The sequence below is a fragment of the Puma concolor genome, chromosome B4 (genome assembly GCF_028749965.1).
Source record: "Puma concolor isolate L17-30 chromosome B4, mPumCon1.1.hap2, whole genome shotgun sequence".
Lineage (NCBI taxonomy): Eukaryota > Metazoa > Chordata > Mammalia > Carnivora > Felidae > Puma > Puma concolor.
In genome coordinates this window covers 42265495-42280426 of record NC_141673.1, presented here as the reverse complement: position 1 = coordinate 42280426, position 14932 = coordinate 42265495, and the positions used below count along the sequence as shown (strand labels likewise).

The window sequence follows — 14932 nt, the reverse complement described above, 5'->3', positions numbered from 1 at the left end:
GTAATGTGGTCTTTTCCCATAACGTCCTGCATATTTTCGTAATTCCGTTAGTGTTGATGTCCTGTTTCAGATGGAATACCCCGGAGCTCAGACCTCAAATCTCTTCTCTATCTACACTCACGCTTAGGCGTTTTCATCTAGTCTCAAGACTTTATATATAGTCCCTTCACTGAAGACTCCTAAATTAACTTCTTCAGCCCAGACTGTTCCCTTGAGCCCTAGATCTGTATATCCAACTGCCTTCTCAGTGTCTCCTCTTAGAAATCTAAGTGACACATCTGACTACTTAACGTGTCCAAAATTAAGGTCCTGATCTTCCCCCACCACCTCCTAAACCTATTCCTCCCACAGATTTACCCGTCTCAGCACAAGGCAACTTCACCTTTCGGGTTGCTTGGGTGAGCAACTAGAGTCATGCTTCATCACCACCCTGACTCCTTTCTCTTACATTCAACCCATCAGCAAACCCTGTTGGCTGTACTTTGAAAATGTGTCAAGACTCCCACCCCTTCTCACCACTACTACTGCCACCACCCGGTATCAAGTGGCCATTGTCTCTTGCTTAGATAATGGCCTCCTAACTGACCTCCTTATTTTGGGACTTGCCCTTTTCATCTATTCTCAACATGGCATTCAGGACAATTTGTATAAAACACAAGTCAGATCATGTCACTCCTTTGCTCCAAACCCTGCAGTGACTGTCCATCTCAGAGTTAAGACCAGAGTCCTTAGAGTAGCCACCTCCGATCCCTATCAGAATCTGGACATCATCTCCCATTTTCACTTCCTTACTGTTCATGGCTCCTTGATTGTCCTTGAATATACTAAGCACACTCTCGCCTAGAGGTCTTTGCACTCCTGATCTCTCTGCCTGGAAGGCTCTTTGCCCAGGCATCTGCAATGCTTGCTGTCTCCCTACTTTCTGGTCTTTGTTCAAATATCACTTTCTCAGTGAAGCCTTCCCTAACTCCTGTATGTAAAATTATAACTGCCCACTAGCTCTGCCCTCTAGCCCTCCCTGTCCTCTCCTTTGCTTTTTATTTCTTCATAGCTCTTGTCGTCATCACCTGACATTCCATGTATTTTACTTTATTTGTTTATGGTCTATTTCCCCAGGGAAGGCTATCTACAAAGCAAAACTGACCAGGTTTTTCCCTTAATACAAGGCAGTATAATGTCATGTTTATGACCCCAGGTTATAGATATAGAGTCTATATCTCTGTGTATCTATATTTAACTGTATCTGTATATAGCTATATCTCTATCTCTGTAGACTTTCTATGCCTCAGTGGTTTTTTTGTCTATAAAATGAGGATAATAAAAGTACTTTTCTCATAGCATTGTAGTAAGGACTAAATAGGACAATGCATATAAAATGCTTAGAATAATGCCTGGCATGTGGGAAAATGTACAAATGATAGTTTACTGCCTTGGTTTCAGGGCATAGGGGTAGGGCAGGGATTTGATGTTGTTTCCTTCTCAATTCCTTTTTTTCTTCTTCTTTTTAACTGTCTAGTATCAATTTGGCAATTAAGATGGATAAGTGAGGATTGATTTGAATAGCTTTAACCACCGTTTATACTTGGGCCCAGAGACACTGTAGAACACCCAAGCAAAAATGTGTCCTCTTTGCTCCTTGGGGCAGATGGTAGAACACAGCTAACAGTAACTCCTGAGTTTTGTGCATTTTTTTTTTTTCAACGTTTATTTATTTTTGGGACAGAGAGAGACAGAGCATGAGTGGGGGAGGGGCAGAGAGAGAGGGAGACACAGAATCGGAAACAGGCTCCAGGCTCTGAGCCATCAGCCCAGAGCCTGACGTGGGGCTCGAACTCCCGGACCGCGAGATCGTGACCTGGCTGAAGTCGGACGCTTAACCGACTGCGCCACCCAGGCGCCCCTGTGCATTTTTAATTCAGGCAGTGAGTGGCTGATTTGACGTTTTAGGTCTACACTTCATTGGCCCGTTAGCCCAACATGAGACAGGTGTTCACCTCTATCTAGTTCCATCACTATGGCAAGGGCATGGAGGCATGAAACCATGGAGGCATGGGGTCACTAGGGATCTGCTCCCACTGTCACACTATGGACTACTTCAGCAGAGATAATTTCTGAAATAAAGCAATAAGGAGAAAAGAATGCCATTGGTATCCACTGCATTGGTATAGTATTATTTCAGAATATGTTCATGATTTTCCACATTTACCAGATTGAGTCAAAATGGTAAGGTGTACCCATAACACATTTGTATATTTCAGCTTCTTCAAAGAGACTCTGTATCTTGAGTATTCAAAAAGCTCTAATTTCTTAAATATTTTACATGGCAAATCCTATCCTTTGAGAAGGATATTTTGTTAACTTGGCAAATGGAGTTTTTTTAGTTGTTTTTTTTTTCTCCTTTGTTCTGTATATAGATTATGAGAAAACTGCAGCTACGTCAGGAATTGTATGGCTTGGGAGCTGATGTTTCTTCATCTTTCTGTTGATTAATGAACGTTTTAATATCTGGATTTTTGGTAAATGCAAATTAAAATTTACTTATATCTTTATAAATGCAAGTACTTGGTGCCTAAGCCAGCCTGGCAAGTAGTGCAAAAGCATTACAACCACGAACAAAGATGAGAACAACCAGACTTCTCTCTTACCTGCTAGGAAGTTTATAGATAATAAAATATAAAAATAAAGTTTATTTCATCTTGCTCAGCATGAGCTTATGTATTCTTTCATGAAAAGTGCCAGACTGAGAATTATATGTCTTAAGATCTAGCAGCTACTATCTGCAACACTAGACAAGTCACAATTTCTCTGGCTTCAGTTTTCCCATTTGTAAAATCAATAGATTAGAATAAGTGTCTAAGAGTCCTCCCCGCTTTGGAAATCCATTTTGCTAATTGTGACTTTCAGAGCAGGTGGGTAAACAGTTGTTTATAGGACTGACACCTACTATAAAGGCAGGAAGCAAAAATAGCAACAAATCTTGAATTCCTCAAAATACAAGCAGACAAACTGTTAACAAGCAAACATCAGTTTATTTGAAGTCACTGGGGTCAGGGAGAACAGTGCCTTTACAGAATCAAGAGGGAGGAGTCAGAGAAGGATGGTATAGGATTTGGGAAGTCTGGACTCACGGGAGTTATGACAGGTATCACAAAGTCAGGGCCAGATTGGGATTGGGCAAGTTTGTGAAATGATAGTTGAGGGTTGGTGGGCATAGTGAGGTGTGAATCTTGAAGTGATAAATAAACCACGGTTTGATAAGGGAGACGTTGTCTCAGATAAACTCATTTGCAGGGATTTCCTAAAGCCAACAGTGAAGTTATTTATTGGCTCGTGGTTTTATCTTCTTTGGGCAAAGTTTCCTGGAACAAATAGCTAAGTCATGTTGACACAGGTGGCCTCAGTTCTTAGCCCTTCTAGCTGTATCAGATTGATGCAGATGGCCACAGTTCTGAACTTTAAGTTGATGCAGAACAAAATAGCCTGCAGCAAAAAAGGGTTGGATGAAAGCTCTACTCCTGGCCTTTCTTGAATTCTATACTCATATATTCAACTTGCAGCTTGACATTTCTTCTTGGGTGTATTATATATTTATCAAATTCCAAGTATAACAAATAAATTCCAAAGAGAACTCTCCTCGATATTCTACATTTCAGCAAATGGCACCTCCACCTACCCAGTTACTTAAGTCAAAACCTAGACACTTCTCTTTTCCTCATATCCTCACATGTCTTAACAAGTCTTGTTGGTTGGATCTCCAAAATATATACCAAACTCAACCCCTTAACATCTTCAATGTTAAAACTAATTCATTCCATCTTTATGTCTTGTCCAGGCCCAGAGTCATTGCATAAAATGTCACACTAGTTTATTAAACTGCATGTTTATTCCTGTGTCAGGGCTCTTGTACTTGTCTAGTCCATCTTTCCTCCATGTCTTCCCATAGCTCCTTCTCATTGTTGAGATCTCATCATTGAGAGCCTTTATTTCCCCAGAGGAATCACTACCTTACATTAGCCTTTCTCCTCTCATCACTCCATCCTATCGTCCTATATTATTTATTTTATAGTAGTAAGAAATTTCCAAAACTATATTATTCTACACTTTGTGTCCCATCTGTCTCTACCCAATGAATACAAACTCCATCAGGGTAGAGATGACACCTATTACGTACCAGACCCTATATCCACACTTCCTTGAATAGAACATGGCACAAAGTAGAATCCCAAGAAATAACTGTGAAATGATTCAACAAGAAATTTTCAGCAAAAACGAATGAATGGCTGGATGTAAGTAAAGATTAAGATATTAATTGTTCAAAAAGTAATAACCATTTAGTGGTAATATAGTCAAAGATGCTAAGTATATAATCTCTCTATCTTTATTAATGGCTTCACACACTTATCTCATCACTTACATTATGTTAATGGCCATTTTTCATCCAATGAATCCCAATATTAAAGGATGAAATTCATTTCATGATGGAATTGAATACTATCAGAGTCATAATTACTACTTAAAGAGGCAGGAAAAGGGGGTGCCTGGGTGGCTCAGTTGGTTCAGTGTCCTACTCTTGATTTTGGCTGAGGTCATTATCCTGGGGTCATGGGATCGAGCCCCACATGGTGCTCCATGCTGAGCATGGAGCCTGCTTAAGATTCTCCTTCTGCCCCTCCCCCACTCATGTTCTCTCATGTGTGTGCTCTTTCTCTCTTTCTCTGTGTGTGTCCAAAAAAAAAAAAAAAAAAAAAAAAAAAGAGGCAGGAAAGGGAGAATGGTTAGTAATGAGAGGTTCAGGGAACGTTGGAATGGTTAACTAAGTAGCTCAGAGCTGAAACCAAAATCTCTAGGAAAGCTAGGCTTAAAACTTAAAAACCTCCCAGACTTAAAAGTATTTATTTATTTATGCAAATGCTAAATGTTAGAATAACTTTCTGGGTTTTGCAAATATACTTGAAATGTTATTTCTATACTTCAGAATAGCAAAATTAAATTTTAGTGATTAAAATAAAAATACTAATTTTTACAAAAGCTCTCCTTATGCAACTTAGAGTGGGATTTCAGTTGATGATGGGGAATGCAATAGTCTGGGAAGTAACCCCTGGGATGGTATAATGCCATTGAGTTATACAGGTCAGGAAAACATAGCGCCATATTGGAGGAGACAAATGCCTAGTGAAGTTCTGGGAACCAAGCATAAAGAGGAGTCCCAAAGAGCTGATAGAATTCAGGAAGCTTTTCACCTTCATACAAGCTTTAACCAGTTGAAAGCATATTTTTTTAAACCACAGAACTAGGCCAGAAACTCCTTCACAAATATTGATCGAACATCTACTTACTGTATTCCAGCACTGAGATGGCGATGAGAATATAAAGACTAAGACAAACAAACTGCGGTTGTTGACCTTCTGGTGCTTACTGTATTAAGTGACGACACATGTGGAGACCTAACTGGGGTCTAAATCATCTAAGGCCTCATGTCCCAAGTTTGTTCCAGGTTTGAACTTTATTCTGAGATCATTGAAAAGCTGTTGAAGGATTTAAGCAGCAGAGTGGCATAATTAGCTTTTTATTTCACAAAGACTAAGTGGTCTGTTAGAATTTTAGATGGTGACTGTGGGTAGGAGGTTGGTAGTGGAGGTCAGAGGCAAAGAAACTGAGAAACTGCTTAGAAGGCGACTGCAGTAAACCCAAGCAAGGAGATGATGGTGGCCGGAACTAAGAGAGCTGGCTGCACTAGGGATGGAGATACACAGATGGAAATGCTAAGGATGTGGAATGAGCAGGACCCAGTGAATGGTTTGATAACAGAAAGCACCTAATTGGGAGAAGGAAAAGTCTAGGTTGAAAACCGGCAGAGAGAAGGCAAAAAGTTCATTGAAAGGATTTTGGCCTTTATTTATGTGTTTTTTGAAGTTTCGCACCCTGGTGTGACGTAACTTGTATTCCAAACAAGCCTTTAAAAGTAATTCCCACTGTATTAATTTGTTGAAAAAAATGTACTATTTTAAATTGTGTTTGTGATTAGTAATCAGCAAATAGTAAGAAGGGTCTTCTTTTAATTACAGATTTTCTTACTATTCTGCTTAAGATTTTGAAGTCAATTAATTAAAATGTTTAACAAAAAGACTAGTCAAGATACCTGTACTTTATGTGTGTACACTAAGTAAACTCTGTGTAGTTCTCAAATTTTAAAAGAATGGTCTGAATGTAAAGTCATGGGTAGTAGTGATAAGACCACCACATGGTTTTTACACAGACCAACTCTAAACTATCCATATTTGAAATGTCCTAACCACAATCTTTTCTAATTATTATGTTCTCAGAAAGTACCCTTCGATTAGTCACATAGTTACATTTATTCAATTCTTTCATGCACCAGCATAAAGCAGTTTTAATAGTTTCTAAAATTAAAAAATAACACAAATTGTACTTTTCTTTATAAAAGAGGCAAATGAAAGAAACAAGCCTTTCTCACCAAAGACCATAAAAAACCTAGGAATAAATCTAACCAAAGGGGTGAAAAATTTATACACTGAAAACTGTAGAAAGCTTATGAAAAAAATGGAAGAAGACACAAATATATGGAAAAATATTCCATGCTCCTGGATTGGAAGAACAAATGTTGTTAAAATGTCGATATTACCCAAAGCAATCTACATATTCAAAGCAATACCTATCAAAACAGCACCAGCATTCTTCACAGAGCTAGAACAAACAATCCTAAAATTTGTATGGAATCAGAAAAGACCCCGAATAGCCAAACCAATCTTGTAAAAGAAAACCAAATCTGGAGGCATCACAATCTCAGACTTCAAACTTTATTACAAAGCTGTAATCATCAAGACAGTATGGTACTGGCACAAAAACAGACACTCAGATCAATGGAACAGAATAGAGAACCCAGAAATGGTCCCACAAACATGGCCAACTAATCTTTGACTAAAGAGTCTCTTCAGCAATTGGTGCTGGGAAAACTGGACAGCGACATGCAGAAAAATGAGCCTGGACCACTTTCTTACACCATACACAAAAATAAACTCAAAATGGATGAAAGACCTAAGTGTAAGACCGGAAGCCATCAAAATCCTCGAGGAGAAAGCAGGCAAAAACCTCTTTCACCTTGGCTGCAGCAACTTCTTACTCAACACGTCTCCGGAGGGAAGGGAAACAAAAGCAAAAATGAACTATTGGGACCTCATCAAAATAAAAACCTTTTGCACAGCGAAGGAAACAATCAGCAAAACTAAAAGGCAACTGATGGAATGGGAAAAGATACTTGCAAATGACATATCAGATAAAGGGTTAGTATCCAAAATCTATAAAGAACTTACCAAACTCAACATCCAAAAAACAAATAATCCAGTGAAGAAATGGGCAAAAGACATGAATAGACACTTCTCCAAAGAAGACATCCAGATGGCCAACCGACACATAAAAAAATGCTCCACATCACTCATCATCAGGGAAATACAAATCAAAACCACAATGAGATACCACCTCACACCTGTCAGAATGTCTAACATTAGCAAGTCAGGCAACAACAGATGCTGGCGAAGATGTGGAGAAAGAGGAACCCTTTTGCACTGCTGTTGGGAATGCAAACTGGTACAGCCACTCTGGAAAACAGTATGGAGGGTCCTCAAAAAATTAAAAATAGAATTACCCTACAACCCAGCAATTGCACTACTAGGCATTTATCCACGGAATACAGGTGTGCTGTTTCAAAGGGACACATGCACCCCAATCTTTATAGCAGCAGTATCAGCAAAAGCCAAAGTATGGAAAGAGCCCAAATTGTCCATCAATGGGTCAATGGATAAAGAAGATGTGGTATATATATACAATGGAGTATTACTCAGCAATCAAAAAGAATGAAATCTTGCCATTTGCAACTACGTGGATGGAATTAGAGGGTATTATGCTAAGCAAAGTTAGAGAAAGACAAAAATCATATGACTTGACTCATATGAGGACTTTAATATACAAAACAGATGAACATAAGGGAAACAAAAATAATATAAAAACAGGGAGAGGGACAAAACATAAGAGACTCTTAAGTACAGAGAACAAACAGAGGATTGCTGGAGGGGTTGTAGGAGATGGGTAAGGAGCTAAATGTGTAAGGAGCATTAAGGAATCTACTCCTGAAATCATCGTTGCACTATATGCTAACTAACTTGGATTTAAATTTAAAAAAATAAATTATTTAAAAGAAAAGAAACAAGCCTTTCTATTTAATTCATAGATATATAAAAGTTATTATTATTACTGTATAATATTTCCTAATGGACTTTCTCTACCAAGTCATGATAACCCACAAGAAACCTGTGGTTGTGTCCATTTACATTTTTAGCAGAATTTCTACATTTTATGAATTATTTCAACTCGTATATTATAATACAAGAAATTTATGTCTTAACTCATTAAAAAGATTTTCTAAACAAATGGGCATTGACATAAGTGTTCATTATGTAGTTGTTGTGTAGGCAGTAAATTGGGCAAAGGTGAGTTGAAGCACATAAGCTTGAAAATAGAGTTTCAGTTCATTATAAGTTTATAAAATCTGTATGAAATGGATGCATTGATAGATATATAAAATCATCTTAAGAGATGAGCTCATTGCCTGAACAAACCCTGATAGGGTCTAATTGTATTAATATTTTCAAAAGATAAGAGTTAATAAACATACAAAATATGACAATAAAGACAAGCCAGGTCCCCAGTATTTAGTTGTCTCAGTTCATGGAGAGTGGGAGCCTATGGATAGGACTCAACCTGTAGGCAGGCTTGGGCAGCTTCAGAACTTCCTATGGAAGGGACTTATAGAAGACAGTGCTTCCATCATGAGAAGCTGGGAACCCGTCTTGAAAACTACATTTGCAAATCAGCACACTGTTACATCTCACTGCAATTTCATTGTTATTTAAATTGCTTTATGGGGCACCTGGGTGACTCAGTTGGTTAAAGGTCCGACTTCAGCTTAGGTCACGGTCTCATGGTTCATGAGTTTGAACCCACATCAGGCTCTGTGCTGACAGCTCAGAGCCTGGAGCCTGCTTCAGATTCTGTGTCTCCCTCTGTCTCTGCCTTCCGGCCACCCAAACTGTGTCTGTCTCTCAAAAAATGAATAAACATTAAAAATTTTTTTTAAATAAATAAATTGCTTTAGGGGTGCTGGAGGATATTGGGGAAGGCTAAAGGCTCTCAAACCATCCTTTGGTGTGCTATGTTAGAGCTGAATATCTCAGAATATCTTGGGGTTACTGGGATTTAGAGTAATGTGCCTTCATATCCAATATCTATTATACCAATTAGTAGCATGTTAGTTTCATAAAATTATTCAATCTTCCTGAATTTTGGTTTGCTTATCTATAAATGGGTATAATAATATCTTGATCTTGGTTTCGTTATTTGGATCAAGATTGCGTAAAAATGCCTAGTGTGTAGCAAGCAATGATTAAATAGTAGTTACTATTATAATAGCTTAATGCATCAAATACTTGTCATCTTGCCACTCAAAAAATTTTCTTTGCCCCTGTATTGGTTTCCTGTTGCTGCTCCAACGATTTACCACAAACACACTGACTTAAAACAACATAAATTTATCATCCTACAGTTATGGTAGTAAGAAATTTAAAAAAGGGTCTCCCTTGGCTAAAATCAGCATGTTGACAGGGCTGTGGACCCTTAGAAGCTCTAGGAGAAAATAATTTCCTTGTTTTTTTCAGGCTTCTAAATACTATCCTTGGTTTGGGGCCCCCAGCTAGCAATGATGTCATGTGGACCTCTGCTTCTGTCATTACATCTTCTTCTCTGAGTCTGACATTTCTGCCTCTCTCTTACAAAGATTACATTAGGCCTACTGAATAATTCCCGATAATCTTATAATCTTCCCATTTTAAGATTATTAATTTAATCACACCTGCAAACTCCCTTTTGCCATGTAAGGTAATATATTCACAGGTGTATTAGCCAGGGTGCTCCAGAGAAATAGAACTGATATATGTATATATATATATATGTATATATGTATGTGTGTGTGTGTGTGTGTGTGTGTGTGTGTGTGTGTATATATATAAAATTTATTGTGAAGGCTGTCATGTCCAAAATCTGCAGTGTGGACCAGAGTGGATGGTGCAGGCTTAAGGCAGACTTAAGGCAGTCTGCTGGAGAATTCCGTCTTGCTCAGGAAGGCTAGTCTTTTTGTTCTGTTCAGGCTTTCAACTGATTGGATGAGGCCCACCCACATTATGGAGAGCAATCTGTGTTCACCCATTTAAATGTTAATCTCATCCAAAAACACTCTCCTAGATGACACATAAAACCATTGCAACAGGTTTCAGGGATTAAAATTTCGTATCTTTTGGGAGAGGGGTGATAATTCTGCCTCCCTGCAAATATCTATCCATATATTGAGCTCTGTGCTAACCACTAAATCTATAAAAACAAGTTAGCCTAGTTTCTGCTTTTAAGGAACTCACATTTGGTGGAGAGGACACATAAATTGATAAGTACAATACAAAAGAGTAGGTGTAATGATACACTTGTGCATAGTATACTATGGTAATACAGAAGAGAAGCAAGTTATTCAGCTTGGGGGTGGGAAGTGCAGGTGGAGAAGATGGGGGTAACAAAGAGAGCTTTCTAAAGGGGATAATGCTTAAGCTGAATTTTAAAGGATATGTGGGAGTTTAAAAAGGGAAAAGGCATTGCAGGCAAAGGAATCAACCTGAGCACAGAGAAATAACTATTCCTCTATGTATGATTCTAGTCACTTTTTCATGATAATTTAACTTCCCTTGAAGCTTTTTTTTGTTCTATAAAGAAATAATATGCTGGCCAGAGAACTCAAGGGCCTAGTTCTCTTGGCAATAATATTTTTCAGTCTAAGTGAATAAATTGCCCTTCAGGTGTTTATACCAGTCTCTGTGGTATGTATGGTAGGAGCTATTGGTTACTGACCATACAACAATGTTACCCCTTATATTTCCTAACAGAAACCCAATTTTATTCAGAGATTTGATAGCAGAATACTCAGGACAGGTGAGTCCCTCATTAGCCCCAGGGGACAAATTGTGAGTTTTTAATTCAATGGAAGTAACTCAGTGGAAATATCCATTCCTTTTTACTGTGATTCCCTTAGGGGAGGCAGGTGACATTGTTGTTGTGGCCATTGAAACAAAAGAGAAAAGAGAAATCGGCTGGGGAACTTCTAGAAAATATTTTTCTTCCTAATAGAAAGATATATATGAGGAGAGGTTCTTAGTCCTTTCTGGTTTGTCTTTTGACTTGTCATTTGCAAATGTGATGTCTGGAGCTGAGGAAGCTATTTTGTTACCATGAGTAAAACACTCTTACACTAAGCATGAGACCAGAAAGATGGAAGGAGCCTGGAGTTTTAGTGACAGCTTGAGCAGCTAGACCAAAGGCACAGGGTGGAAGCCAGGGAAGATTTTATGTTGAGTACCCTCAGACATCTGCAAAATAATCAAGCATTATCTAGATTAACCTCCTGTACATTATTTATAAAAGAACATTTGTTTTTTTTTTTACCTTATTATAGACTAATATGCCAGATGCCAGGAGGATGTAGGAGAAAGAAATAAAATTCCATCCTAAAAAAGGTATATTTATTTTATTTTATTTTATTTTATTTTATTTTATTTTATTTTATTTATTTTATTTTATTTTATTTTATTTTATTTTGAAGAGTGTGCATACGAGAGAGTGAGAACACGCGAGCAGGAGAAGGACAGAGGGAAGAGGGAGAACAAGATTCTTAAGTAGGCTCAGTGCATAATGGAGCCCGTGATGGAGCCTGTCGTCGTGGGCTCACTGCAAGGCTGCATCTCACGACTCTGAGATCATGACCTGAGTCAAAATCAAGAGTGAGACTGTAGCAGCATTCTCACATAGACAGATGGGACACCGAGGCTTTTTTTGTCCAGGAAGCAACTTTATTTGTCATGCTGGCATGGGCTCAGTGGGTTTGTACCCAAAAAACTGAGCCCCGAGTACAGCAGGGTGTAGCCTTTTATGCAATTTCTACTTCTTTGTCTCCCATATATGGTGACATACACTCTGATTGGACACAGTCCGGGTTACAGAGTCATGTCAGAGCTACGCATACGTGTATAGGAGTTGATTGGGCCACTTTGCCTTTCTTTGTTCTGAGGAGGCCCCCACCACGTTCCTTAGGGAGGGGCTCTACCACATCCCCCCCCCCTTTGATGCTCGGACTCCCCTATTTTTGGGTCAAAGAGCATCATCTTGGTTAGAGGTTTATATTTCCATAACATCATCACATGCGTGGCCATTTTCCTTTCGACCATTACCTCAGTGAGGTTGGAGATAGACCGTATAACCAGGTGAACTAGGCAAGGTGGAATTAAGCAAGATACCCAAATCAAGAAAATAATACCTATGAGAGTTTTGAAACCCTGAGAGTTGAAAAACCATCCTCCAAATAACTCCCCAGGGTTCCAACTTTCCAGGTCTGGACTGGGACATGACAACCTTTCTCATTTGATCCGTGACCTCCTCCATGACTTTTTATTCATCATCTATCCATAGAGAGCAATTGCTCAGGTTAAAATTTCTACAAACTCCTCCCTCAGAAGCAAGTAAGTAATCTAAGGCCAAGTGATTTTGACAGATAGCATTGCACATTTTGGTTTCCTGCTTGGCTAGTAAGTTAAGAGCTCTGACAGTTTTATTGGTTATAATTACTACAACTGTGTGCAGTCTGATTATGTGGTTTAGCATGTAAATGGGGATGCGGTAGCCCGAGGACCCATCCTCTGCCCAGGTGGCAGGGCCATAACATTGGATTATATGCTCAAGAGGCCATTCATTATCTTTTCAATTGCCAAGTTGTAGGGCATGTTGTTTCCTTTGAGTCTCCCGTCCCCATACACTTGGACTTCCAAATGTTCCTCTCTGGTAGGTGAGAGCAGGAAGAAAGATGGCAAATAGTTTCCAGCACACATGACCCTGACAGGCCTGAGGGAAGTACTGTACAGGCTGTCCTTCCACATATCTAGTGTAGTCCACCTGGGGCCCTTCATTTGATGGCTGCGTCGACATTGTCCCAGGCCTCTCAGAGAAGAAGTTAGACAAGGGGTGGGGATCTGGCTCAAGGTTCTCTGGGGACCCCCACCATTGGGTTTCCTGGGTGGTTGAGTTATAGTCTAGTCATGTTAAGCTTCCAACAGAGACGGTGAACTTCCTTCCCCACTGGGCAAGGCAGTTTTTTTCAAGAATTGAGGTTTTGAGGAGTCAAACCCCAGTAGTAGGACTGGGGTATTCTGTTCCACTATAAGGTTTGTGGAGATCTAATTCTCTAGCCTCCCATGGCCATTGATCCCCATCCCCCCCCCCCCATGCTGGTTCCTTTGCATACATAACAAAAAGACATCTTTAGAGTCTGGGCTATAAACTCTGCTAGGGCTCGGAGGGGAATTTTCGTCATGATGGAAGCAGGAGAGGACCCTTATCCATTTCTTCATAAAAGGAATGAAAGACCTGGTGGGTTGTGGCCTTATGGTTATGTGACAGTAACTCTCTTAAAATCCAACACAGTTCCTGGGTCTGTACCCTGCCCATAGATAAGTTTACCAATCTGGTGATCCGTTTTTCATTTTGAGTCTCCTGGGTCAAGGATGGTAAAATAAATGGGGCTACAGGTTCCCGATTGGTAGTTTGACTCAGCCACACCCTTTTGGAGTTCTGTTTTGTCTGTTTTGGAGTCTGCCAGGTGGTTCATGTGACACAGCTGCAATAAAGACAGAAGAATTCCCGTGCCTGGGCCAGGAACCACACGTACCAGACCCCTCACACATGTATTTATCATTGAGTTGGTATTCTCGGTCCCATGTCAGACCTCCACGTGGCAAACCGTATGGCAATATGTCACCTGTGGCTATACCTACATCAGAGAATATAGACACCGGCCAATTTGGATTGGTAATTTGAGTTTTGTTAATTAGTCAACCCACACTGGTGGTGCCTGTCTTGGGGTGACTCCGGACCTCTAGACATTTCTCTACTGGGGAGTGCTGTGTGGGTTGAAGCAAGTGTATTGATGTTCTCATTGGCAGATAGAATAGGTGGTCTTATTGTGTCTGCAGGTCCCCAGGATCTTTCCCTGGCATGAGAAGTGTGTATGGTATAGTAAGGTCCAAGCGACTCCCTGGCCTGACCTGGTTATGCGAATACATGGGTCACATGATGACCATTAGAATCTGTTGCTTCCAGATTAGAAGCAACCAATACCAACGAGGCATCCTATCCACAAAAGGAAGATGAGTGCTAGCAGAAACCTCTCACCACACTCCCAGCCTGCTGGGGTGGCCTCTACCGATCCTATGGCAAAAAGTAGAGCAAGAATCACAATAACAGTGAGAAACAAGGGGTAATAGCACATCACATTAAGGAAACAGATACAGAAAAGAAGGACAGTCTGTTTGTTCCTCTGTACCACCGATTCCTCAAGCTTCTGCCGTGCGTAGATTAGTCAGCTTCCGGAGTGACTAAAGCAGGTCTGCAGTCTCCTGGAGCCTCTGGAGTTGCAGAATGCTTCTTCTATATGGTTAGTGTGCACGGCGTTGATGGATCAGGAATGCACTCCCAGTTTAAAGATGCCAGCTTCACTCTGCTGTGGTGAATCCAGGGACCCACTCTGGCCACTTTACTGCAGTAGGGATGGACAAAATGACAGTGAACGGGCCCCTCCAGAGGAGTTTTAGGGGTTGGGCGTTCCATTCCTTCACCCATACAGCATCTTCTGGTGCAAAGGGGTGAGTGTCTGTGGTCAGACTCACAGGTAATCGCTCCCTAACCCAGTGGTGTAAAGTGCTTAGGGTAGTGCCGAGGACCCGAATCTATTGCCTTAGGGTTAGATTGCCTATCTCATTTAGATCCCCTCTTATGC

General features: G+C 40.1%; 1 long non-coding RNA gene across 5 annotated transcripts in view; it reads left to right on the top strand.

Moving 5' to 3' along the window:
• Positions 1–14932, top strand: part of LOC147579027 (uncharacterized) — a 166505-nt gene that overhangs the window by 113745 nt on the left and 37828 nt on the right. The window lies entirely within an intron of this gene.